The 24477-nt window shown below is 38.2% G+C and overlaps 1 long non-coding RNA gene across 1 annotated transcript; it reads left to right on the top strand.

Annotated features, from left to right (window-relative positions):
- Positions 1-68: 68 nt before the first annotated feature.
- On the top strand, positions 69-23840 carry LOC138827896 (uncharacterized). Its single transcript, XR_011372198.1, has 3 exons — positions 69-172; positions 22350-22559; positions 23648-23840. It is a non-coding gene; the product is annotated as an uncharacterized lncRNA (long non-coding RNA).
- Positions 23841-24477: the final 637 nt, after the last annotated feature.

The following is a 24477-nucleotide window of genomic DNA, read 5'->3' as shown; positions in this document are numbered from 1 at the left end:
CCCTGAGCGCCGATAGCGTGGATCCGCCAGCTAGTCGAGCGCCGAGTCCCAGATGAGCCGCGCCTCCTTAGAGACAGGAAGGGATGGTTGAGGAGGGAAGGGGACCGGAGGAGAATGGGCTGCACTGGTCCTAAGGCTGAACTGGGTCTGTGCACTGCGCCGGGCCCAAGAGGTACGTTAAGGAGTGTACCGGTCAGGAAGGTGGGAGAGGCTGAGAGGCACCGGGCTGAGACACCCGGCCCCCGGACCCCTGCTCCAAACCGAACCCACGCAAGCTGACATTTTTGTTTTCCTGGACAGGCTTTGTGAACGTGTGCCGACTTTACAACCTCAAAGTGTTCACCACTTGCACCTTTCTTCCCGCGCCTCCAGATTTTTCAGAGGGTGTAAGATAACATATGCCTTTGGGGCCATAGTTCACAATTCCAGCTCAGAAATTCGCGCGTTTCCGGGACTGTATTGGATCAGGAGGTCCTCGTGGGTCAAAAGAATGTTGGAGAGGTAGGCTGCACCTTGTTTGGACGTAGCACCAGATCAAGAGAGTTGCACAGGGTGAGAGGGCTGCACTGAATTCGAAGGCCTCAGTGAAGCACTAAAGGTCAACGAGTTCCCTTGATCAAACTCAGGTTAAAGGGTTACACCAGATTGGGACGCCCAGTGAAATCAGTAGGCCCCACATGACTAAGCTCTGTGGTTCCAGCTGAGGGCCTGAAAAGCAGGGTGATACACAAAGTTCAAAGAACCATGGAAAATACATAGGGACTTCTTGTCTATTGCCTGACCTCTGAGTGTTGAAGTTAACCCATGAATTGGGGCACCATGCAGGCACTGGTGATAGCAAGATCAGTGAAGGAGGCACTTCCCCATGGCTCTCAACTGGGGATGACCATGGTATACTAAGATTTCAACAGTTTAGGCAGGAAAGGATGGTGGTCAGCTTGAGGCAATCCAAGTCATAAACCCAGCTACATAGACCTTGGAGGTAGGAGGATTGATACCCAGGACAGACAAAACCAAAAAAACCCTACCTGAAAAAATAAAAAAGGTGTGGGTCAGGTGGTAGTCTACTTCCCTATTTAGTTCAAACCTAGTACTGCCATGAAAATAAATGAAAGGCTGGTGGTCTGCACTGGAGCACAAGGGGAGAAACTGGGAATCAAATTGGGAATTGTGACAAAATTGTCAAGACGGGGTTAGGAACATAAATAATGACAAGGTATTTATATTTAAGTACTGGAGCAATGGTTTCTTTACTAAGGCGGGAAAAATCAAAGGACCAAAAAATGCAGCCATCCAACAAAGGATGACATTCAGGGGCTCAGATCTGACAGGACCAAGGATCTAGATCATGTCCATGAACAAGCAACCATGCAACACAGAAGTGCTAGTTGTAGGTGAGGGAATCTAGAGGGAAGATCAGGAGAAACACAATGAGATAATGGGAAAACCATAGGACTAACTGCAGCAATGTACCCTATTGCAAAACCTACCCACCCTCCTGAGAAGATCTGTTTTCTTCCCAGTAAAATATGATTGGACATCATCCTGAAGGTGGGTGCAACAGGGATAGGAGTAACATACAGCAGCAGAGACTGAAGTCTTCTGGGAACACTTGTCATTTTCTTTGTGCTGAGGACACTGGAGCAGATTTTCTGGAAGTACAGGAGAAAAAGTTCATTCACTCAGAAGTAAGCCAAAAGCAGTCGCTTCTGGAGCTGATCCTGAACTGGTGGCACTCAGGGCAGTGCAAAGTCCCCATATAGACTGTGCTCTAGTTGCCACCATCAAAGTCAAATACAAATCTGGAAAACATCTCTGGGTCATTCTCTGATGGAACCAGCCAACATTGCCATTATAAGCCCAGAACAACCTGTGCTTATTAGTGTAAGGTCCACCCAGGAAGGCAGTACAGATGCCTCCCACCCAACCTCCAGTATCTATGTCACCTAGGTAACTGGCACAGCTGTCTGGAAGCAGTAACCTCCCCTTCCCTGGGGTCATATCCTGAACTGCCCCCCCTTATGTCTTCCATCCGACTTGGGAGGGTCCCAGGTTCTGAGGTCACATCCACATCAGGTGTGGCCACACTTCCTCCCACTTGGCCACACCTTCTCTCACCTGGCCACTGCCCTAGATAAACTTGGGTAGACAGCAGCCCACCTCTTCAGCCATGGGGCTTCACCATGCATGGCAATTCTGGAAACAAACTTCTTTTTCCTGCCTGAATACTGTGTGGTATTTTCTTCATCAGCTACCTAATTTAAACCTAACAATATTCACGAATCTTTAATAATGAATTGCACTTTTATTTGGAAAATATATTCTCGGAAAAGCATATATAGCACAGATGTTTTTAGTCATGCAACTTAGAATGATTTTTGTCTCCTTTTATCCAGAGGATGTGTCAAAGTATTTCTTCAGTAGACAACAACTAGACTATCCTTAGGACTGTTCATTTTAAAGACCAAGGGGAAAGCATTTAAAATTTGAATGAAGAGATTTAGCAACATAGTTCCAAAGGAAATAAAGTAAGAAATCTTTGGCAGCAGTGCACCCCTTCACAGTGAAACCAAACCCTTTGGGTCTCAATGACATGCCATTTCTCAGGTTAGGTGATCCTGCCATTTAGCTGGAATATATGGGTCTTGAAACCTCAGATTTCTCCTGGATTGAAAAAATAAAATAAATAATATCATATTCCTGAAACAAAAACACTCAGAAGAGGAAAGATATTCTTTTGTCATTATAACTGATGCTGTTTTCTTTCTTTTTCCATAAGTTTCTGATTCTAATTCTAAAACAAGCTTGCAAACATTGTGCAGTGTCTGCAGAAGTTGGTAGGAAATAACAGTCATTAAATCTAAAATTGTAATAGTAGCTATTGGAGCAATTAAACATCATGGTGACTCGTACGTTCGATATAACAGTCAAATGTCATTGAACTTAAGAGAAAAGAATGTTAAAACATGCAACCAGTTTGGAAAAACTAAAAGATGTGTCTAACTTTTCCTTAAATACTATTTTGTGTATCACCTTTAAAACAACACCTTAAATGTATTGCACTTCATGTATCCATCTGAAATAGACAATAATTAATAAATACTTTAACCCTTAAAACAATAAGGATTTACCATATCTGAGTGATTCCTTTTACCAAAAGCTGTTTTAGTTATCCTTATAGTGTTGTTCTTAGTTAAGGAAGCCCTTTACCTCATTTCATTTTTACCTTCACTATAATTATCATATGCTTCTTGCAAAAGTCTTTGTGGATTTAACCATCTATGTTTTTTTTATGGGCTTCAGAGCTCTGTAGAAGAAAAAGTCCTCAACACAGGCAAATGTCTCCAATCAGCTTTGCAGCAAAAAGAGCTCTGTGGCTTTTCTATTTGCTTGCAATTTGCATATTTTCATTAAAAATTGTAAATAAACCTTACTTCATAGAAGGGTATGGTGTTACAATCGTGGTACACCAACCATATGGTGATTGCTGCCATCCAGAGCAATGATGCAGATGTGTTTTGCACCTGTGTTTATATCTGGGCAGTTTTGGCAGTAGGTTGTGTCTGTAGGTGGTCCAAAAGGGAAAAGAGAAATTGAGGAAAGGCATTTACTGCCCGAGAGATCTAAGGGCCACAGAACCTGGAGAAAAGGAACAGGGGCAGTATGTGAAAACAGCTTATCTTAGCAAACCACAAGAGCACTTTCCTGTCCCTGCCAGCCTTTCCCTGTGTTTCAGGGGACAGTAATAATGTAATTCTGTGAAAAGAAATTCATATCTTTATGTTTTGATGAAAGATGTCTACCTGGACATAAAATAGCATTTTAATTTGTTTTAAATTGCTAGTAGGTGAGTAATATTTGGGAAGGGGGGGAAGCATTGTGTTTGTCTTTTGGAATTTTCCAAAATACAAAGGCTGTCTATAATTCATTTTCTGGAAACAAGGCCAGTTTTCATTTGGTCAGTAAAAACAATGATCACAGAAAGGGAACAGAAAATAACAACATATTTCTAGTTAATTCCATGGTCATAATAGAGTACCCTGTAAAGCTTGAGGCTCAGGGAAGTTTGCCCTGGATTCTATTTTGTAGCTCAATCCCTGAAAAACAGCATCCCACTTGGAGCAGAAATTTCAACCATGGTTTCATATTTACAGGGAAGTGTTGTGCAAAGTTTAGAGTCATGTCCATACTTCTTTATACTACTGTCCAGAATGTCACCATGCACATGACTTGCTATTTGACTTTTGGTTCTCCCTCCCTCTCTCTCTCTCTCTCTCTCTCTCTCTCTCTCTCTCTCTCTCTCTCTCTCTCTCTCTCTCTCTCTCTCTCTCTCTCTCTCTCTCTCTCTCTCACCTCTTTTCTCTCTCCTCTCTCATTCAAATGACACGAGTTTTATCTGAGTTCTTTTATTGCTTAGTTGAGCCTCTGGTTCCCCACAAACCCAATAAAAGATTTAAACTCCTTAGAAGAGATTTTTCCTATATCTATGTCTTTGAGAGCGTCAAGGGTGATTTATCTAGGGATTAATCTTAGTTTCCAAAGGCTCTGTCAGGCATCACTATGTATGTCTCTGCCACTTGCTCTTGCTCACCAGGGTTGTGTCCTAACCAGGTTATCATCAAGTACCTGTCCTGTCTATACAGGAAGCTGCCCTTTTTCCATATTCTGTGGTCGTAAGGGATAGGAGCACACATACAGAAAGAAAATTCCCAAGGAGTCCAATAGTTTAAAGTTTGGGCCTTTGTTTTTTCTGATTAAACATTTGTAACATAATAGTTTCAGTAGGAATTCATTTTTCACCCCTTGTGAGAAAAATAACACTAAACAACAGCAAAACACAAAAAAATAAAGAAGCAAAATATATCCATAACCCCTGAAAGAAGAAAAAAGAATTTACCAACTGACTACTGATTAAAAGGAAAATCACATGAAAAAATCCAAAGCCCAGATTTTTGAGTCAGGTAGGACATGTACTTGAACTCGGGGCCTGGGCACTGTGCCTTAGCTTTTTCAGTTAAGGCTGGTATCCTACCATTTGAGACACAGCTCTACTTTTGGCCTTTTGATAGTTAATTGGAGATACCAACCTTATGGACTTACCTACCCCCTTTGGCTCTGAACTGTGATCCTGAAATCTTAGTCTCCTGAGTAGCTAGGATTGCAGGCATGAGCCACTGACACCTGGCATTTTGTGTGTGTGTGTGAGTGTGTGTGAGTGTGTGTGTGTGTGTGTGTGTGTGTGTGTGTGTGTGTGTGTGTGTGTGTGTGTTCTGGGCCTGGGGCTTGAATTCAGGGCCTGGGCACTGTCCCTGACTATGTACTCAAGACTAGTGCTCTACCACTTGATCCACAGCTTCACTTCTGGTTTTTTTAGTGGTCAATTGGAGATAATCAGGAACTTTTCTGTCTAGGTTGGTATCAAACTTGGATCCTCTGACCTTAGCCTCTTGAGTAGTTAGAGATTACAGGCATGCATCACAGTTAATCTCATTTGTGAAATAAGATAGTAAAATGGGGGACAGTCTAAAATACCTTTAAGCTGTACAATTTTATGAGCATACTTTTCAATAATTGACTATTCTGCCTTAAATTTTGGCTGAGCTTCAGTGCCCTCTCTTCTGGCAACTTTTATCTGGCCATCTGCGCAGACCAGGACATATGGGTGGTGTTAGGGGAGTTTTTCCAAATAAGTCTATATGCCAGCAGTACTAGCTAGCACTGATGGTTCTGCAATTCAAGTAAATGGATTTTTTTTCACCCAGATGCTTTGTACTTTACATTTGTTACATATATGGCAACTCACTTTAAAAAGAATTTTTTGGTTGCTCTCTCTGACCTTGAAGCAGATTTTTGGTCCTTTTCTGTTTCCATAACTTGTGGCTTCCCTGTCATGAATCATTTCCACACCTTCCAAACAACACCCCTGCCCTCTGAACTAATTACTTTCCTGTTTTCAAAGCCAAACCACAGTAGGTCAGCTGTGAAGTAAAGTAGTAAAGAGAAAAGCAATGTAATGTTAAATACCTGGACTGAATTTTTTAATTTGCGGGTTTTATTGAATTCCTGCTTTTCCATTCAGCAATCTTTCTAAGCTTGGCCACATTGTTTTTCAGAGTTTGAAGGTTGAATCTGTGTTGATTTCCATTATTACTAAATTTTTCACGTATTTAACATGATGCATATCCATTCTACTAATGTATATTGGAAGGTTAAATGAATACACAGGCATGAATGATAGAGTTACATGTGTTCGTGTGCTTTCTCTCACATAATCAATTGTTTTTTTCAGAATACTGAGAATGTGTGAGAATTCCTAACAAAAGTTCATTTAAGAACAAAGGAGGACTCTCTAATTACATAATTAAAATGGTATTCTAGAATGCTCTATACATTTGATGGTCATTTGCCTTTATCCAGTCTTCATTTTGTGAAAGAAGAAAATGCCTGCAATTGCTATTTGTTCCTTCAGGTCACTTTGTGTTTTGGATATATTTAAATGTAATTGTTACTGATATTAAATGGCCTCCTATTTGCTAGTATGTATTTGTTAAAATATGTTCAGAAGGAAGTTTTCATTCTTTAGGAAAATCAGTTTTGAACTAGAATTTATAGACCATGTTTTCCTTAGTTACAATGCTGGCTGGCTTTGAAATGCCTAACCATTGTATGACAAGGCATGATGTTGACTAATATCCAGAAAAAATATTAAACAGCATCCAGCTTTCTGAGCTCTTGCTTTACATAAATATTCTAGTAACTATTGACTCTTTAAGTTTGGCAGCAATTTTTTAGTAAATATAATTACATTCTATAATGTCACGTAGAATATGGTTCAAAGGCAAAAGTAAAGTAGTGTATTATATCTACTCCCCTGCCCATGATTTTTTGGCATGCTGTAAGAGAAATAAAATATAAATTAATTTTGAAATAATTTAGAATTATTTTCATAATAAGACAACTCAGCTTCCCAATCAAATAGAGGGGAGCCTTTTGCATATTTAGTGCATCTTCTATTTTTACAGAATTTTCACTTTGCTTTACTTCTTGATTTATGATTACACAATAATTCCTTTCTTTAAAAATGTCAAAGAGAAATCTGTATTTAACTGATCTGAGAAGCACTACAATTCCTGGAGGTACTTACCAAAGAAAATGATTTATGTCTAGTCACTAAGTCAGAGATATCTATACATGTACAATGCAGAAATTCAAACTTCAATTTTTCAAGTCCACAAACATTGAGAGTTTCTCTTATATGGAAGACATTGTTCTTTTTACGCTTTTCTATAAATTAAGCTAATCTGCCATTAAGATAAAGAAATAATATTTTTAATTTCCCAGTAAACCAACAGTTTGGACACTGGAAGGAGGGGAGAATAAGTTACAACGTTGTTTGATCTTTGTTGTTGTTGTTGTTGTTTATTTGTGCTGCTCTTGATGAGTTAGTCTTTATGATCAGAGTTGATACAGCAGTCTAAGAGAATACGTTGGAGGGAAACTCTTTAACAATTAAGAAAATAGCCACTAAAACTATAAAGAATATACTTGATTTTAAAGCAGGTGCTAACACATTTAAATAGGAAAATTCCAAGTAAAGGACTGTTCTCTTGGTTAGGTTTATATAAAACATGATTACATAAGCAGTATTTGAGGGTGGAAATTATCCCAAGTACAAGGCCACATTCACAACTAATCCTTTAACAACCTCCACAAACATGAGTAAGATCACTGCTGTATAAGGTCAATTGCCCCATAAGTTATTAGTCTTTAAATTTTTAATGAACTTATTGGAAATGTATATTATAATTCATTACTATACGTGATCATTTGCATAAGCATTGAGAATTCTTATGAAATACAGAAAGATAGGCATGTGGAGGTTAGGGTTTGTACCTCAGGGGCATATTAACTTGCCTAGCATGATGAAAAACTGGGGTTCAGTCACCAGTAGTTCAAAATAAAAAGATAGTGTTTTAAAATTGTCTTCATATCCTAATTAAGACTCTAATAACTACATATTATCAATTTCAAATTATCACAAGCATTATATATTTCATGACATTAAAAAAACCTAAGTAATTCTGAATATTCAACTTCCTTATAAAATACATTACAGAATCCAGAAAGTTCTTTCATGGAATTAAGGATTTCTACTTTACCCCAAAAAGATTTACTTATTTTCTTAGCATCTAAATGAATAACATCAAATTAACTTTTATAAACCTAAAAGCCTTTATATTTCTTAAGAGGGATTAAGAATGTTTCTACATTGTAGAAGCATTTTGTGAAGTAACAATACAGCATTTAATAAGTTATCCTTCTATAAAGTCTTAGCAATAAGTTTATTCAAGTATGAAATAACAAAATAAAACAATTTATCAATCTTGATCAGTGAATTTATACTCACTTATTGTCTCTTAGCATATCTGTAATACTTCAGATATTAACAATATTGCTGTTAATATTCATAATTAATAAGACCTGTCAATTTCTGATAAAAACTTGGATATCCTTAATATTTTCAAATCTCTGGGAATCCCAGATGTTAAAATCTTCACCTATTTTTGTTTGCTGGTTTCCCTCATTCCCCTCAAGTTCACTACTACCATTCCCCTCAAGTTCACTACTACCATGGTAAGCATAATGCACACTGAGATGCTAACAGCCAGTACAGGATGTCTACAGCCCAGGGACAGTGAGTGGACAGGAGCACTAGGCAAGGCTAAAGCAAGTGCTTCAGTCCCTGGGTGAGATACAGACTATCAATTTCTTATTATTTCATAGAGATTTACTTTCAATTCGTAGGGACTGAATATTTTACACATCCTATTTTAATATAAAGGGGCAAAAATTGTTAGAAAACAAAACAAAAAAGTGGGGGTAGACAGAAAAGTTGAGTCAACAGACCATGAGTTCCTTGCTCTTCTCCTCCCTTCATCTCTTCATCCCTCTCTCTTTTACTCTCTCCCTTCTTTCCTTTTTTTTCTTTGAATAGAGTTTTTCTTGATCAGTAATAGTCATCCATCATTGCTCACACACACACACACACACACACACACACACACATGCAAATAAATATATACACGTGTTCACATATATGCCCATATAGACACATATTCAATAGGTAAGTGCATACATGTCCACATGCACATGTGCACATGTATATCCACACATATGCATAGAACCTCAGCAATGCCTCCATACAATGCATATCCACATACACATACACATGCAGATGCAGATGCATACACATCCAGACTCACACGCACATGCATTCCACATACTACAAAGAAAATATTGAAAAATTAAGCTGCATTTAGAGTTAGGTGTTCATCAAAAGACTTGGAATGGGTAAGTGAGGGTAGTACTACTAGAAATTAGTTCTGACCATCTATGCCAGGAACTGTGAGGGAAGCGGCTGTGGGACTCAAGGCCTTTGAGTGTTTAGATTCTATATTGCTTACTTATTTTAGCCACCTTGCATCATCCTGTTTCATCAAGCAGTTTAAATGTTTATTTCCCCACATCTCCTGGGTCTTTTCTGTAAATTAAGGTCTTCATCACAATTCCATGTAAAAAATAATGCTGACAGTGGTGTTCTAATTTTTTCTGAAAATTCTCTGATTAACACATTTGTTTTTTGTGGCTGAACCACTCATCATAGAAAGATTGTTCATTGGCACTCTGCCTTCAGCAGCAATTCATTACTAAGGAGTGTGTAACTGGAGAATTTTGCTAGGGAGGGCTGTACACCAGGCCTCTTCTCTATCTAGAAGGGAGTTGACAGTCTGAACTACCCGATCAATGGCTATGGATGTCTGTCAGGTTCCTTGCTCTCTTGCCTATATTACCGTTTTTTGCCTCTCTTATGAGAAAGGACTCCGAAGGACCAATTTACTTTCACAAGAAAAAGAAATCAGGAACCTGGTTTATTTTGTTTTATGCTTTGGATAAACTAATCCATATCAGGTGAGTTGTCACTGTTTACAGTTACATATCAGATGTAGAAAGCTGATACAGAAATCCAATAATTTTATTATCCAACATTGTACATACATTCAAGCTTTCTGTCTAAGTCATTACATTTTCAAGAGAGAGCAAAGATGGGAAGATTGTTCGTACTTCGGCTTTTGTATTTTGTCCCCTGCTTTCACTGTATTTGATGTCGGTATAATTTGTGTTTTGTTTTCTATATACTATTTGGCAACCCAGTCCCTTCTCTACCTTCTGCAGATGGTGACTGTCCTCTGTAATATAAATTCTCCAGCCTTAACTTTGCATTTTTATCAGGCATAATTTTGAAATTCTGGTCAATGACTAATTTAGCAATGAGTTTTGTTGGTGCACAAATTATAAAATATACTCTGATGTCACATTTGCTTGTTTACATGAAATGGCAGCTCTTGGCTCAACTCAGGAGATAGGGTAAGTCAAAATAAGTGATTTTGTTGTTGTTTATTCTATGAAATACATTTCTTTGAAATACATTCTAGATCTTTGAAAGTGGATATGATAGTGAGAAATATTAAAAATGAACATATTTTGGAGACTTTGTGTAAGTGGTAAAACAGGCCTTTATCTGTTCAGACTTCCTACAAAAGCCAAGGCATACAAATGGACAATTACCTAGGTGTCATTTATTTACTTAACATAACAAAGCAAAAGAGACCCAGCCCTCTAGAGGCCAGCCCACTAACAGGAAAACAGAAGCAGTTGCAGCAACGTAATTTGCTTTTAACTTTTTATTTTTAAAAGGCCAAATAAAAACTGTTAAATAAAATGCATCTGCAATATGAATGAAGGTTTTTTTAACTTCTTTTCTACATTAAATATTAAGTATATCCATTCAAGATTCAGTATCTTCTTTATTTAAATTGCAACATATTTCCTATTTTTCAGATTTGATTCTTTTACTATGGATATGCTTTCAAAAACACAGTTTTACTTTATATATTTTTCTATTGAATTTAACATGCCTTTTAAACAAATTACAGAATTGTGAAATGAATTAGATGTTTTAAAATACTTTTGTAGTCTATGAAGAGCTATATAAACATGCATTGTTACCAAGATAATATAGCAACTTTCAAATATATAACCAGTTTCATGGGAAAAGCTATTAGTTATTATTTATCTTGCATACTTATATTGAAAATTTGTATTTCAGCTAGACAATACTTGCAGATTTTTTTCCATTAATATCTTTAATTTTTAAGACAAGGTATGCAAGTGTAGCTAATTAAATTGTTTGACATGCTTAAGACTCTGGGTTCAACCTCCAGTTCTCCTTAGTAAAGGAAAAGAAAGAAAACTATATTTAGAAGAAATCCCATATATGAATTCCAATAAAGCATTAGTAAGTTTTTTCCACTCAAGAAGTCAGATACATTTATGTACTTATTTTTATGCAAGATTTTTTGATAGCTTAGTGTTTACTAAAAAAAGTAAAAAACTCCTTAAGTAACATAAACATTTTGGTTAAAAGGTACAGATAAAGTCTTGTGTTTTGTGTTTTATTCTCCTACAGTTGCCCAAACTATAAAAAGGACCAGTGGGTTTATTTCAAGAGATTATTTTTGTTAGCATATATTAAAAAAATTATACATTTAATAATTTTATTAGCATACATTGACAATAGTTTCAATGTGCAACTTCCACATTAGCACACAATTTGCCCTAGGCAATCTCATTCTCCTCTTCTCCTTTTTCCCTCCATCACCTTCTCAGAACAAATTCCTCAGGTTTTATTGTTCTATTTTCATATATACACATGGAAGGACTGGTGGTGTTTAAGGTTTACTTTCAGTTCATAAGCATAGCAACCATTTGCTCCACAAAGGCACTTATTTTCCATTTTGAGAAAAATTGATGTACCCTTAGCAAGCCCATCAATTACACCAATGGCAGCTAAGTATTTGGAACACATCTGCATTAAGAAAATTAACAAGGTCCCGCCCCTTTTAAAGATATAAAAATGGAAATTGACTTGTCCTTGAATTAGTACTCTTTCAATAAAATTAATTCAATTAAAATAATCATCTTTGGCAATTAAATCTTTTAAACACATGTAAATATTTCAGACACTCTAAATTTTTTCTTTTAACGTATTTCACACAAAATGTGTCAATTGTCAATTTTTTTCTCAGCATTTTTTTAGTTTAGAAATCAAAGGTGCACACATCTAGGGTGAAATTAAAAGTCCTTTCTAAAGTATGAATACTCTAAGCCAAGTGTATAAATCTATTTTTGCCAAAATTATGTTTTTATATAAGTGCATTGAAATAGAGTCCTCTTTGCATGTTGGGCATACTAAATTTACAGTCATGATAGATTATTAGAACAACATGGTTTAGCATCTTGAGAAAATTAGTTCACTGTTAGCTCACATATTCCTAAAGAAAAACCCTTCTGCCCCATATGCATTCTGTTACTTGTATATAACTCCAGAGCTACGGTATAGTGAAATAAGCTTTATTTTTGTAGCTTTCTAAAAAAATACTAACTGGGCAGAAAATTAGTCCATTGTATAAAGATTCAGAAAAAGTAATTGATTATTGAATTGTTTCAGATAATGTTCAGTTCTCCTATTTATCTTTTACTTGTCATAGTGATTGAACATAGCACTGTATTTGCTCCTTTTCTATGAGGAAGTAACTTCTCTTTAATTTCATGAAAGAAGCAGCCATGTCCAGTGGCTTATATTTAGTTGCAATTTATAGACTGAGGACTCCAAAGTCAAAGCTTGGTGCAGTGTTCTGCTGTGTGTCTGCATGCTGACAGAGACTGTATTTTTCTTCTCATTGTTGTAGTTTGAAACACTGCACTGCTGAGAAAATGCCATGAAAATAACCCACTGCATTCCTGGAAAATAAATAAGCAAGGCCACCCAAATTTTCAATTAGTGCTCCTGCAGGATGCAGGAAATGGCAAGAGATCCATCCAAGGCGCCCTAGGCCAGTTAGGAATGGAGAGCAGGGACAGGAAGGCCGGCAGGGCAGGCAGGCCCAGTGTGAGGATGGCCCATCTCCAAGGAAAACTGCACACTAACAGCTAAGGCAGGCTTCCTGAGTCCCGCTCAGCTTCTGCTGTGATCCAGAGTCCTGTGAAACTTCAACCCTTGGTTGCTTTGTGGTGAAGTTAACACCTGAACATTGGGCTGTCATTTCCTATTCTATGGCATAAATTAGCAAACAGTTTCAGTGTCCCTGCATGCAGAGTGTCAGCCACCTGAAACAATGAGGTTCTGGTCCACTGAAGAAAATTATAAAGTACTTTTGATTTCTAAGGTAAGGCCTAAGAACCCCATTATTTGCTACTCAATGGCAATTACTTGCTAATATTCCCCAGCTGGCCAAGGAATTCCCTGTCATAAGGAAAAGAAGCACAGGCAATATATATCTAAAGCCCAAGTGAGCTCTAGTCCTGTTCGAACTAGCAAGAAGTGTAAGAATAAGATTCTTGAGGAAGGCAAGACTATTTTAGAAACTCCTTACTTGATTGTATTTCTCTGGAATGTTCAAATTACTAGTCTAAAGATGGTACTTGAAAATCGAAAATGAAAGAAAACTCTAATGGGCCTTTGGGACCCTGTGCTTATTATAATGACTCCTCTTTCTCATTCTCTGACTTGCTTTCTGCTTCTCAGATCCTCACTGCTGTGGCCTTTGGGATTTCTTGTTTCATTATGTTGAAGTTGGTTAACAGAGAAAGGGAGAAAGAAAAAGTTTTGGTCTTTCCATTTGCAGAACAGAAGCCCTGGTTATTGTCATTTGGGATGCAATTTATCTGTATCATAGGCCTGATTGTTTTAAAACTAGGCTACATTTGTTGATCCCCTTCACATTGTACTAGTAAATCAAAAGCAATTGTACACATTCTGATTATTCTTACAACCAAGACATGAAATAATTGAGTAGTTACTATGAAGTAAGAAAAAAAAAAAAAACAAAACTCTGAAGCCAGGTGCTGGTAACTTATGCATATAATCTTAGCTACTCAGGAAACAGATCTGAGGAACATAGTTCAAAGTGAGCACAGGCAGAAATAAGTCCAGGAGACTTTTTATCTCCAATTAACCATTAAAAAGTCAGAAGTGGAAGTGTGGTTTAAGTGGCAGAGCACCAGCATTGAACAAAAAATCCGAGGCCTTGAGTTAAAATCCCAATACTGGTGCAAGGAAGGAAAGAAAGAAGTAAGGAAGAATAGAAGTCAGGAAGGAAAGAAGGAAGGAAGGAAGGAAGGAAGGAAGGAAGGAAGGAAGGAAGGAAGGCAGGCAGGCTTGCTCACAAGTAATCTCTAAGCTACAATCACAATGTGTAGACAAAAGAAATGGTGTGGAAACGAAGATACGGATCTGTCGCTTCAACTAAATATTAAATATAAAATTCAAATTGTGCTTTGTAATTATTTTAAAAACTATGCTGTGTATTTGTGCCATTAACAAGAGATTTGGATTTTTTAAATGCTTATAGAATGAATGGAAACAAAAGCAGTCATTGTATATTTCCTTTTAGCTGGTTTCTTCTGGTTAACAGTATTTTCTTGGCAAAACAACTTATTTTTAGGTCAGAAAGGATATCATTTCCTTTTCACAGTAAAATCAGAGATTTCATTTTTGTACAGAACTACAGCATTTCCTATAATTGAATTCCAACAATTTGTGAGCATGTTCCTTTCCCAGTTTCTCTACACAGAACAAAGAATATGGCAATCGAAAAGCCTTTTAATCCATTTGCATAGTTTCAAAATATACATGGCTTTACTTTCTTGGGTAATGTAAATTGGAACCACAAGGAATTGAGCAGGATCAGAGTATATTATCCATATCACAGGGTAGACCTGAGAAAAAATGCTTTAGGGAAATCCTCCCCATCTTTCTCTAACTTGCTTCTGCTACAATCTGTAAGGCCTCTCTCTCTCATCTTCTTTTCTTCTTTCTTCTTTCTTCTTCATGTCTATGTCCTTACTTCTCAGTTTTTGTTAGCACATACCATCTATCTTACCTGCTTCCAGGAAATTATCCAATGAATTCACATTAAAGTCTAAGTTATTCATAGGATTTAACTTATGTATTCAACAAATGTGTCTAAGTGCCATACTTGGTAAGGTTTCTGGGAAATGTAGAAATGAAACTGGCACTTGGTCTTACGATAAGATTCCAAAATAAATAATCACAACACAAAGCTTCAGTCCCCAAGTTATAGCTGGAAGAGACCTTGATATACTGTAGACCAAATCTCTGATTTTATTGATGAAAAAGTCAAGACTGAGAATAAGCTGACTGACAAGACCATGGTTTTAGTAAAACTTGTCTGTGTAGCATACTTTGTAGATTGCATTAATAACCACATTGTTCTGGCACATTATGATGGATAAAATTGTTAGAGAAATAATTACTGCTGCTCTGACTGGGTTTTTCCTCTGAATCTTCTTTTTTTTAATTTAATTTTATTTTATTTGTGAACATACTGTACAGAGGAGTTACAATTACATGGGCAGGATAATGCGTACATTTCTTACCAAGCATTGTAGCCTCCTCCTTTTGTTTACCCTTCACATCCCTTTGCAGCCTCCCCCCTCCCCCCCAATCCCAATCCTTCTCCTTCCCCCCCCCCCCCCCGCACCGACGTTGTAAAGCTCATTTTGGACATGACAACTTGTACTTCTCATTGTTGCAACAGGTCCACCTGTATCCTTAAACAACTGGTTTTTCCCCATCTCCTCCACATGTTATACTGACATCAAATATAGTGAAAGCAGGGGTTATACTGTGGGGGAGGGACATACAAAGCAACAAAGAGATAATCTTATAAATGCGTTAGAAACACATGCATGAAAGAAAAAAACATTAAAATACACATCTAAGGGTTCATTTTCCTGACATCACATTATCTGACCTTTTCCGCTTGACTCATACATATACTAGATATTACAAATAAGGGAAATCATGGGACCTATGTTTCTTTGGGCCTGGCTTACTTCCTCTGAATCTTCTTGATGTCAGCTTTGAATGTAGGCTTGTTTAGACAATGTAATAGGAAAGAAGTGAACCAAGGCATCATTTCCCCTCTTTCAAGGCATCTCAATTTTCCAGAAAAAGGCCTCTTATTCAACCTAGGTTCTGGGATATAGAATATATGAGATGAAGTCACAGGTATGATGGATGTATCAAGAGTGAGAGAAAAAAATCTTTGTTGATATAAAGCCTCTGACATTTTATAGTTGTTTATTAAATCAGGGTCATTATAAATATGGAAGTCCTAATTTGTGCATCTGTTTGATGTTGAGTATTAATCCAATGACCTCCCACATACTAAGCAAGTGTTCTTCCACTGAGTATAGTGATCCTAATTTTTTTTTTTTGTCGGTCATAGGGCTTGAACTCTGGGCTTAAGTGCTGTCCCTGTGCTCTTCAGTTCAAGGCAAGTGCTCTACTGCTTGAGCCACAGTGCCACTTCCAGTTTTCTAGTGGTTTTATTGGAGATAAGAGTCTCATGGCCTTTGGGGCCCGGTCTGGCTTTGAACCACGATCCTCAGATCTCAGCCTCCTGAGTAGCTAGAATTACAGGCATGAGCCACCAGTGCCCAGCTCCTACATTTTTATATTAAGATTTAGAAGGGTGAGCAGGGTTTTGGTGGTTAGACACTCACTATTCTGTCCCTTGGGCTTTTTGGAGACTGTGCCTGGGTAAACAAAAGCCTGGAAGGCCATGGACTTCACTGTCCAGTGATAGCCAAGGTCACCCATACCATCAGGTGCTTTCATATGAGAATTCTGGAAGCATCATCTTAGATACCTGAGAAGGAATCTAAGATGATGTTCTTTCCTCTCTTTGGTCACTTCAGTTATTACTGACCAGAGCCAGGTGTTCCAAATGGAAAAGTCATAATAAAAAAGATCTATGAGATAGATTAGAAAGTGGTACACTTATGAGAAAACAATTAAGAAGGTCCAGAGTATATTCATCCTTAAGAATACACAAAATCTTCATGGTGGTTGGGTTCTTTGAAGAAGAAATGGTAATTTGACATTCTGAGATAGATGGGAAAATGGCCATTTACAGTAAATTCATTGCTATCAGAGACTTTGCTTCAGAAAACTTAGAACATGAACTGTGGGTGTGACTCAGTGCTAGAATGCATAGTTGATATGCACAGGGCCTTGAGGTTAGTCCGCAACATTGTAAAAAAAAGTTTTTTTTTTAAGTTTGTAGTTTTGTTATTTCTTTTCATTTCTTGTGTATTTCATTTACCTATAAATAAAGAACAAAACATTAGTTCAAATAATTTTGCTTGTTAATCATGAAATTCCACTTACTAGCTCATTGGAGCAAACTTTTTACTTTTGTTGTTTCAGAGGAGACCACGTTGCTCCAAATCACTATACTCTATATCCTGGCATACACTCTTATAGCATTTTTTCTGGCATTTAGGCAGTAATTATATACAAGAATGTTTTCTACACTTATGTCTATATTCTCAACCCTGAGCACGAAGCCAAACAAAGGCAGAAGAGTGTTTTGCTGACCTATCTTAAACCTAGCATAGTCCCTGACACAAGTAAGCTTATAACAAATACCTACTGAATCATAAATCAATAAATACCATACCATTGAACTTTCACATTCAACATATGTAGGAAAGATGTCCACTTTATAAAGTGAAGGAATTATGTATCTGTGATTCCATATAGAAAAAAGGTCAAAATTATTGTCAAGAATTGCCACCATATATGTCAGAGCCTTTCCTCAATAGCAAGTCAAATATATTATTTAAATCACAGCCTATAACTGTGCTGTGTCTTTATGTTTTCCATGTAACCATATGTGTCTTTGAAATTCATTCATGAGGAAAACATTTTAAATATTGGTAAAAGCAATATATAATTGTCCTATGAAGTAAATTTACAACATTTTGCTTAGCTAGGCACTGGTGGCTAAAACCTATAATCTGAGCTACTCAGGATGCTGATATCTGAAGATTACAGTTCAAAGCCAGCCCAAGCAGGAAAGTTTGCAAGACATTCTTTTTCTCCAATTAAGCAATAAAATGCTGGAAGTAGAGATGTGGTTCAAGTGCTAGAGCACCAGCTTTGAGTGAAAAGGCCAAGTGAGAGTGCAAGCTCCTGAATTAAAGCCCTAGTACTGGCATACACACAACAACAACACTACCACAAAAAACAATTGCTTATTTCAGCTCCATGTTTTACCATTACATTCACAACCTCCTGAATAGCTTGTCATTCAATGGGCACTCTTGATGTTGCGGTCCTTGGACTCCAAGGACCCCAGTCCATTGAAGCAAGATTCTTTTCTCACAGGATTACATAGAGCTGCTAGGAATGATAAGAGTCATGGCAACATGGGGGAAAACATACTGGTTAGAGTGCTATGACTACCTGATCTAGTACAGTCTTGTTGAGAGAGAATTTATTAGCACAAATATGGCCACGAAATTGATGCCTCTTGTTGCCCTCATGATTAGAGCAGTATAGATAGATATTCCATAAGAGATGGACAAGGGGTTTTGGAATTAGCAGCTAATGTTTAGTCCCTAGTTCTGCCCTGCATTACACTTGGAAAACTAACTAACCTAAGTTTCAGTTTTTTGATGTACCCGGAGGCCATACTGTTTCTACTTCTCACCTTTGTGGTACTTGGCACAAAGTAAATGCCCTTATTAGTATTTGCATCTATTATATTAAAAGTAAGTATGAACTATGAACTATGATACAATGGCCTATTCTTGATTTTGCTTATTACTGTATTTGGGAAATACAAGGTATTTCTTGTTCCTGTCATGTGCCAGGCAGAGGGTTCAGTGCTAATCCTTCAGCAGCCCAGAGCCCATCCAAAACTTCCTTTCTTCTTTTCAGTGCTAACTCCCCTGCCTCCCATCCCCCTCGTAATGAAACATATACCTAAACCATAGCCTATTTAGAGGTTGTGGCATATGGCCATCTTCAATGGAGCAGTCCACTCTGAATTTAAATTTGTCACCATTCCCCTTAAAGGGAATGAGAGGGAAAATGAATTTAATTTAGTATAAAAAATAAACACTTCTGGGCTCTGGAAATGTCTGTGGTGTTTTAAGAGCTGTTATCATTAATCAGTCAAGCATGTTTACCCAGACCCAGGATTGCTTATGAAACTGAACCACAGGCCCCCTCGCCCTTCACTGAGAGATGGCCACCAACATCCCAGGCAAAGAAAGCATGTTCATGGTAAATGTTATATGCCTTTGACTGTCTTGTGAATGTAGCCTCTTTCAGAGAGTGCTTTTCATGGCTAAAAGGACATGACAGAAAACATAGTTGGGAGTACTGCAAAGCCCTGCGTGGCCCATAGTTACCTTGTAATTTTGTGCTTGTGCTTTTAGTTTATCCTGTGATAAGTTTGAAGACCAAGAAGGGATAATGCATCTGTCTAGGAGGGAAAATTATTTAGGCGTGAACAAGGATAGGAGGCAGATATCTGACTGGAACTGTCAGGGGCACAGCTTGTAAGCACTGAGTATTTTCCTTCAGTATGCTTAAGAATCTTTCCTAATAAATCGACATGAAAAGGAAGCCCAATAGAGAAATATGAAACCTGAAATTCAAAGCAGGTTTCCTGAGTTCCTCATTCATTCATGCATGCATGTACGTAATAAATATTTGAGTTTTAATTATATACTTAAAACAGTTTTAGAATAGTAATAAACCCATGAACATGGCAAAGTTCTTTCTTTTCCACATGGTACCCATATTCTATGAAGACAGCAATAGTTAACAACCACTTATTTACCACAATACACAATGCTGATTCATTTAATCTTGAAAATTTAAAAATGAATCAAGGAGATGAAGATGGACCAGATGAGAATGGAGACCTATTTTTCATGAAGGATTTGGGGGGAACTGGGCAAGAAGAGACCTGAATGGAATGTATTGTGAAGATTTCCAGGATGAGAGGGTTCTAAGCACAGATTGACAAGAAGTACCAAGTCCACGAAGACAAATGTGCTTAATTGAAGAACAGCAAAGCAATCCACGTGGCAAAGAAAGTGAGGGTCATGTCATACCTCAGGCTGAGTGGTGAAGTATTTGGAGGAATTATGAAATGGTAGGGAAACATTGAAAGTGGTAGGCAGGGGAGCAGCATCATAGGATTAGCTATGATTATAGTGAACTAGGTATACAGTGATCCTGGCTCAGCAGAGTGGACATAGGGCAGATGAAAAGTGATTGCAGGGGAACACCTGGGGACTTACTGATGGAATGTGTGCATAAATGGTGAAGAAAATTGAAATACTATGGTGTAAAGCTTAGAAGCAGGCTTTGGAGCTAGTATACATTCCTTCAAAGCTTACCTGTTCCTTGCTCACTGTGTGAACTTGGATGTTATTTAATTTGCTAATGTTCATTTGTAAAAAGAAGATGGTACTGGGACCTCTTTCAATGGGGTATTGAAAAAATTAGGTGTCTATAGACACACACTATAGTTTAAACATGGTTTCTGTGTGTCCTCCAAAGATTTTTGTGGTGGAGGCTTGTTTCTCAAAAGTGTGAATGTAGAGAAGAGGTGGGATCTTTGAGGCAGGGCATAGTAAGAATTGGGTAGGTCCTTGGAGGTGGTACCCTCAGAAAGGATTAGTAGTTCTAATGAGACTGTGAGTTGCCTCTCCCAAGAATGAGTTATATGAAGGAAAGTTTGAACCCTGGGATTCTCTTTGGCTTCCTGTCTCTCCATATGATCTCTCCATCTTACCAGACTGCCACTATGATGGAACCATGTAAGTCCCTCATGAAGGTAGAGACAATAATGTTTTCATGTCCTTGAACCTCCAAAACTGTGAGCCCATTAAGCATCTTTTTAGAAAGTGCTCAGCCTTGAGTATTTTGTTATAGTAACATAAAAAAGGATTCATACATATACACTGGAACAAAATCTTGTCTCTATGAAAGTATATATGTATTAGTGACTATTAGTATATTAAGCAACCAGGTCAAGTTAGTGCCAGTTATTGAAATGGACAAGACTGGTAGAGTAATCTTGGGGGAAACTACTTTGAAAGTGTTAAATTTAATATGTTTTAAAATTTCTCACCAGAGGTATTGAGCTGGGCATGGGGATCTAGAGGTCCTGGGAAAGATCTAGAGCTAGAGCTACAAAATTAATCTTCAAAGTCAGTCTTGAAAGGGATTATAAACACTGAAAAGTGGAAGCCAAAAGAAGAAACCAGAAAATAGAAGTCTGATTTCTAAAGTAATGTTGCTTTGAGAAATAAGTGTGATCCTTCTAGGCTCTGAGAGGTCAAGGGTAGAGAAGGTAAGTAGCTTCTTGGACAGGAGTGGCTTTGGTGTAGTGTGAAGGATAGAAGCCTGTGTGATGAGCCATGAGGAAGAGGCAGCAAAGTGGGCAGTGATATCATTGTCAGGCAGCTGCCAGGCATTGGCTCCAGTTTTCTTGCTCATCTTGCTAGGCACATGCTTGATTTTCATGTTGGTGCTGCTGTAGGCCAATAGGTTTTTAACTCTTTCTAAACTCTTTCAAGAAGGAATGGGGATTAGAGAAAGGTTTCTGTTGTTTAACGCTGGCAACCGTTACTGATACAACTAAATTCATATGCATTGGAATATTAAAGAATTCTGTCCCCAGACCAACCAATGGATCTGGTCTTTGACTGACAGAAGGCTTACCTACCCTTCTTAATGATTGTGGGTGGGGTACATAATATAAATATGCAAAATAAGTAAGACATTTGTAGTTTATATAATTTGGAAAGTTACTATTGAAGCTTCCCATCTGATCTTTCCTTTCTGTATGAACTAAACTGGGCTGAACAATGTGATTATATTTGGAGATAGGGACTATAATTATCTGATAATAAAGATCAAATGACATCATAAGCCTGGGCCTTGATCCAACAGGACAGATGTTTTTATAAGAAAAGAGATGGGCATTAGGGATGTATAAACACAATGTAAAAGTCCATATGAGGACAAAATGATCCCATCAACAAGCCAAACAGAGAGGTCTCAGGAGAAATCATCCCATATGATATATTGGTCTCAGACTTCCAACCTTCAGAATTGTAAGGAAATAAATGTGTATTTTAAACACCTGGACTGTGGTGTTTTGTTACAGCAACTTGTGCTAGTATGTTATAGCAGCTTATGCTAACTAATATGCTTCCCATCCACCTATACTATATCTTTCCACTATCACTATTATGGCTTTTGAATCTCTGCCCTCTTCCGCAACCCATAAAGTGTTAACTATCTCCTTCCTGGACTAATAAGAGTCATTATGTTGGTCTGCTAACACCCTTATCAACCCACCTGCTCTCCTCTTTTTTGCTCATCTCAGGATCTAGAACCAGAGATTCCCTCTAAGGCACTTCATGAGTTGGGGGCTGAAGACTATCAGAAGAGGAGGTTCCTTAGTGTGCAGAATCGGAAGCACCCTAAGATGCAGGGAAGAGAGGTTCTGGAGGAGCCCTCCAACTGCAGCCATGGTTATAAGCTGGATACTTCATTAGCTCCATCATTCTTTCATGAGCTCATTGAATGTTATGAGGTAAGCACCTATTACCCAAATTAGTGAGGAATAAAGAAGAGCTCCTGGTTTTGCAGAGCTTGTGTTCTGATAGGGGAATTAATCCACATAGAAGTCACTGAGAGGATAGAAGATGGCAAGGTGCTGTAGCACTTATGACAAAGAGCAGTGAGGTGGTATGAAGGGACCTTCTGGTCCAGTGGTCAGACAAATAGACAGGAAATGACAGTATACCAGGCCCATGAGGGAAGGGAGCCAGCAGTAAAGGAAGAGGAATAAAGTACTGGGCAGTTGCAGATCTATGGAGGGAACCTGGGCACAGGGGACAGGGCACTGTGGTGCTGAGGGCCAAAAGTGCTTGTGAAGTAGGGCTTGACTACTTGCATGGCTGTAAGGGGAGATGAGAAGATGGCATCTGTCTGAACGAAGAGCTAGCCCACAAAGAATCCTGAGATAGGCTGAGAAGTTATTCTTGCTGGGTGCTGGTGGCTCAGGCCTGTAATCCAGCTACTCAGGAGACTGAGATCTGAGGATCATGGTTCAAAGCCAGCCCAGCCCAGGCAATCTCCAATAAACCACCAGAAAACCGGAAGTGGCACTGTAGCTCAAGTGGTAGAGTGCTAGCCTTGAGCTGAAGAGCTGAGGGACAGTGCTATGGCCCAGAGTTCAAGCCCATGACTGACAAAAAAAAAAAGTTATTAGTGAAGTTACTAGGTTGCCACTGGATGGTGTGTGGGAGGAAAGCGGAAAGGAGTTATGGAGAACTCCACTAAGCAAGAGAAGCAGAGTTGGGAGCAAATCCAGAGTTAAGGCTTAGCTCTGTGATGTTTGTGGTATTTTATTAGAGAAGAAGTCTGGTGAAAAGTAGAAACAAATACCACATAAGAAGTGAGAGCCCAGGAGGGACCACTGTTCTGTATTTGGTCAGATGAAAATAGCCAATGCCTTTGATAAGAGCCATGTCAGTGAGTGTGGGGTGAAAAATGCTTGGCCAGAGCATATATGAGAGGAGAGGGGTGAGGGGGGAAGAGAAATGAAGGGAGAGGAAGGGAATTAAGGGAGGGGAAAGGAGCACCAAGCCCAGTATTTTTTTTCCAACTTTTTGGCAGGGTTTGCAAAGCATGCCAGGCCCTGGGCTCCATTGCCAGCACTAACAAATAAGCCAAACAGAGAGTATGCAGCAAGAGGTAGAGAAGTCCATCTGGAAGAGGAATGGAGGAGCCAAGGGCTACATGGAGAGGTGGGATCTCATGTGGCTGGGTAGATGGGACACAGTGTAAACAGTGACACTCAAGAAGCTAATGTTGGAAAATTAAAACTTTCTTTTAATTTTGGTGTTTCTCTTGGAAATAATATGCTTGTTTTGAAAAGATGAATATATTATAAAACTTCAAATACATATATATTTCTTTTACTTTTCATAGAATGGATAATTCATAACTGAAGAATTTTGTCTGTACATAAAATATTAAGCATTTCCCCTTTAGTACTGACTATAAATTATTTATAGTGTATTACATGCTGATAAGAATTTTGAAGGATAATTTATAGCTGGCATATACATGGCTATAATCCTGGCACTCTGGAAGGCTAGGGCAGAATTATTGTGAGTTTGAGGACAGCCTGGGATTCAAAGTAAGTCCCTGTCTCAATGGGAAAAAACAACAAAGAATCTAATGACTTTTCAAGTATTATACTAAAATTTATCTGAAGTGACACTCCTCTGATATATTTCTGTCATTAAGAAAAAGGAGCTGGGTATAGTGGCACATACCTGTAGTTCCAGCTGCTCTGGAGGCTGACTTAGGAGGATGGCTTGAGTTGAGGAGTTTGAGGGAAGCCTAGGCAATATAACCAGATCCTCCATAAAATAAAAAAGAGAAAGAAATAAAAAAGGAAAGGGGAAGGAAGGAAGAAAAGGAAGGAAGGAAGGAAGGAA

The sequence above is a fragment of the Dipodomys merriami genome, unplaced genomic scaffold, assembly GCF_024711535.1.
Source record: "Dipodomys merriami isolate MVZ:Mamm:240054 unplaced genomic scaffold, mDipMer1.0.p SCAF_16, whole genome shotgun sequence".
Lineage (NCBI taxonomy): Eukaryota > Metazoa > Chordata > Mammalia > Rodentia > Heteromyidae > Dipodomys > Dipodomys merriami.
Note: the sequence above shows the minus strand (reverse complement) of the source record. Positions and strands in the feature narration are given on the sequence as shown.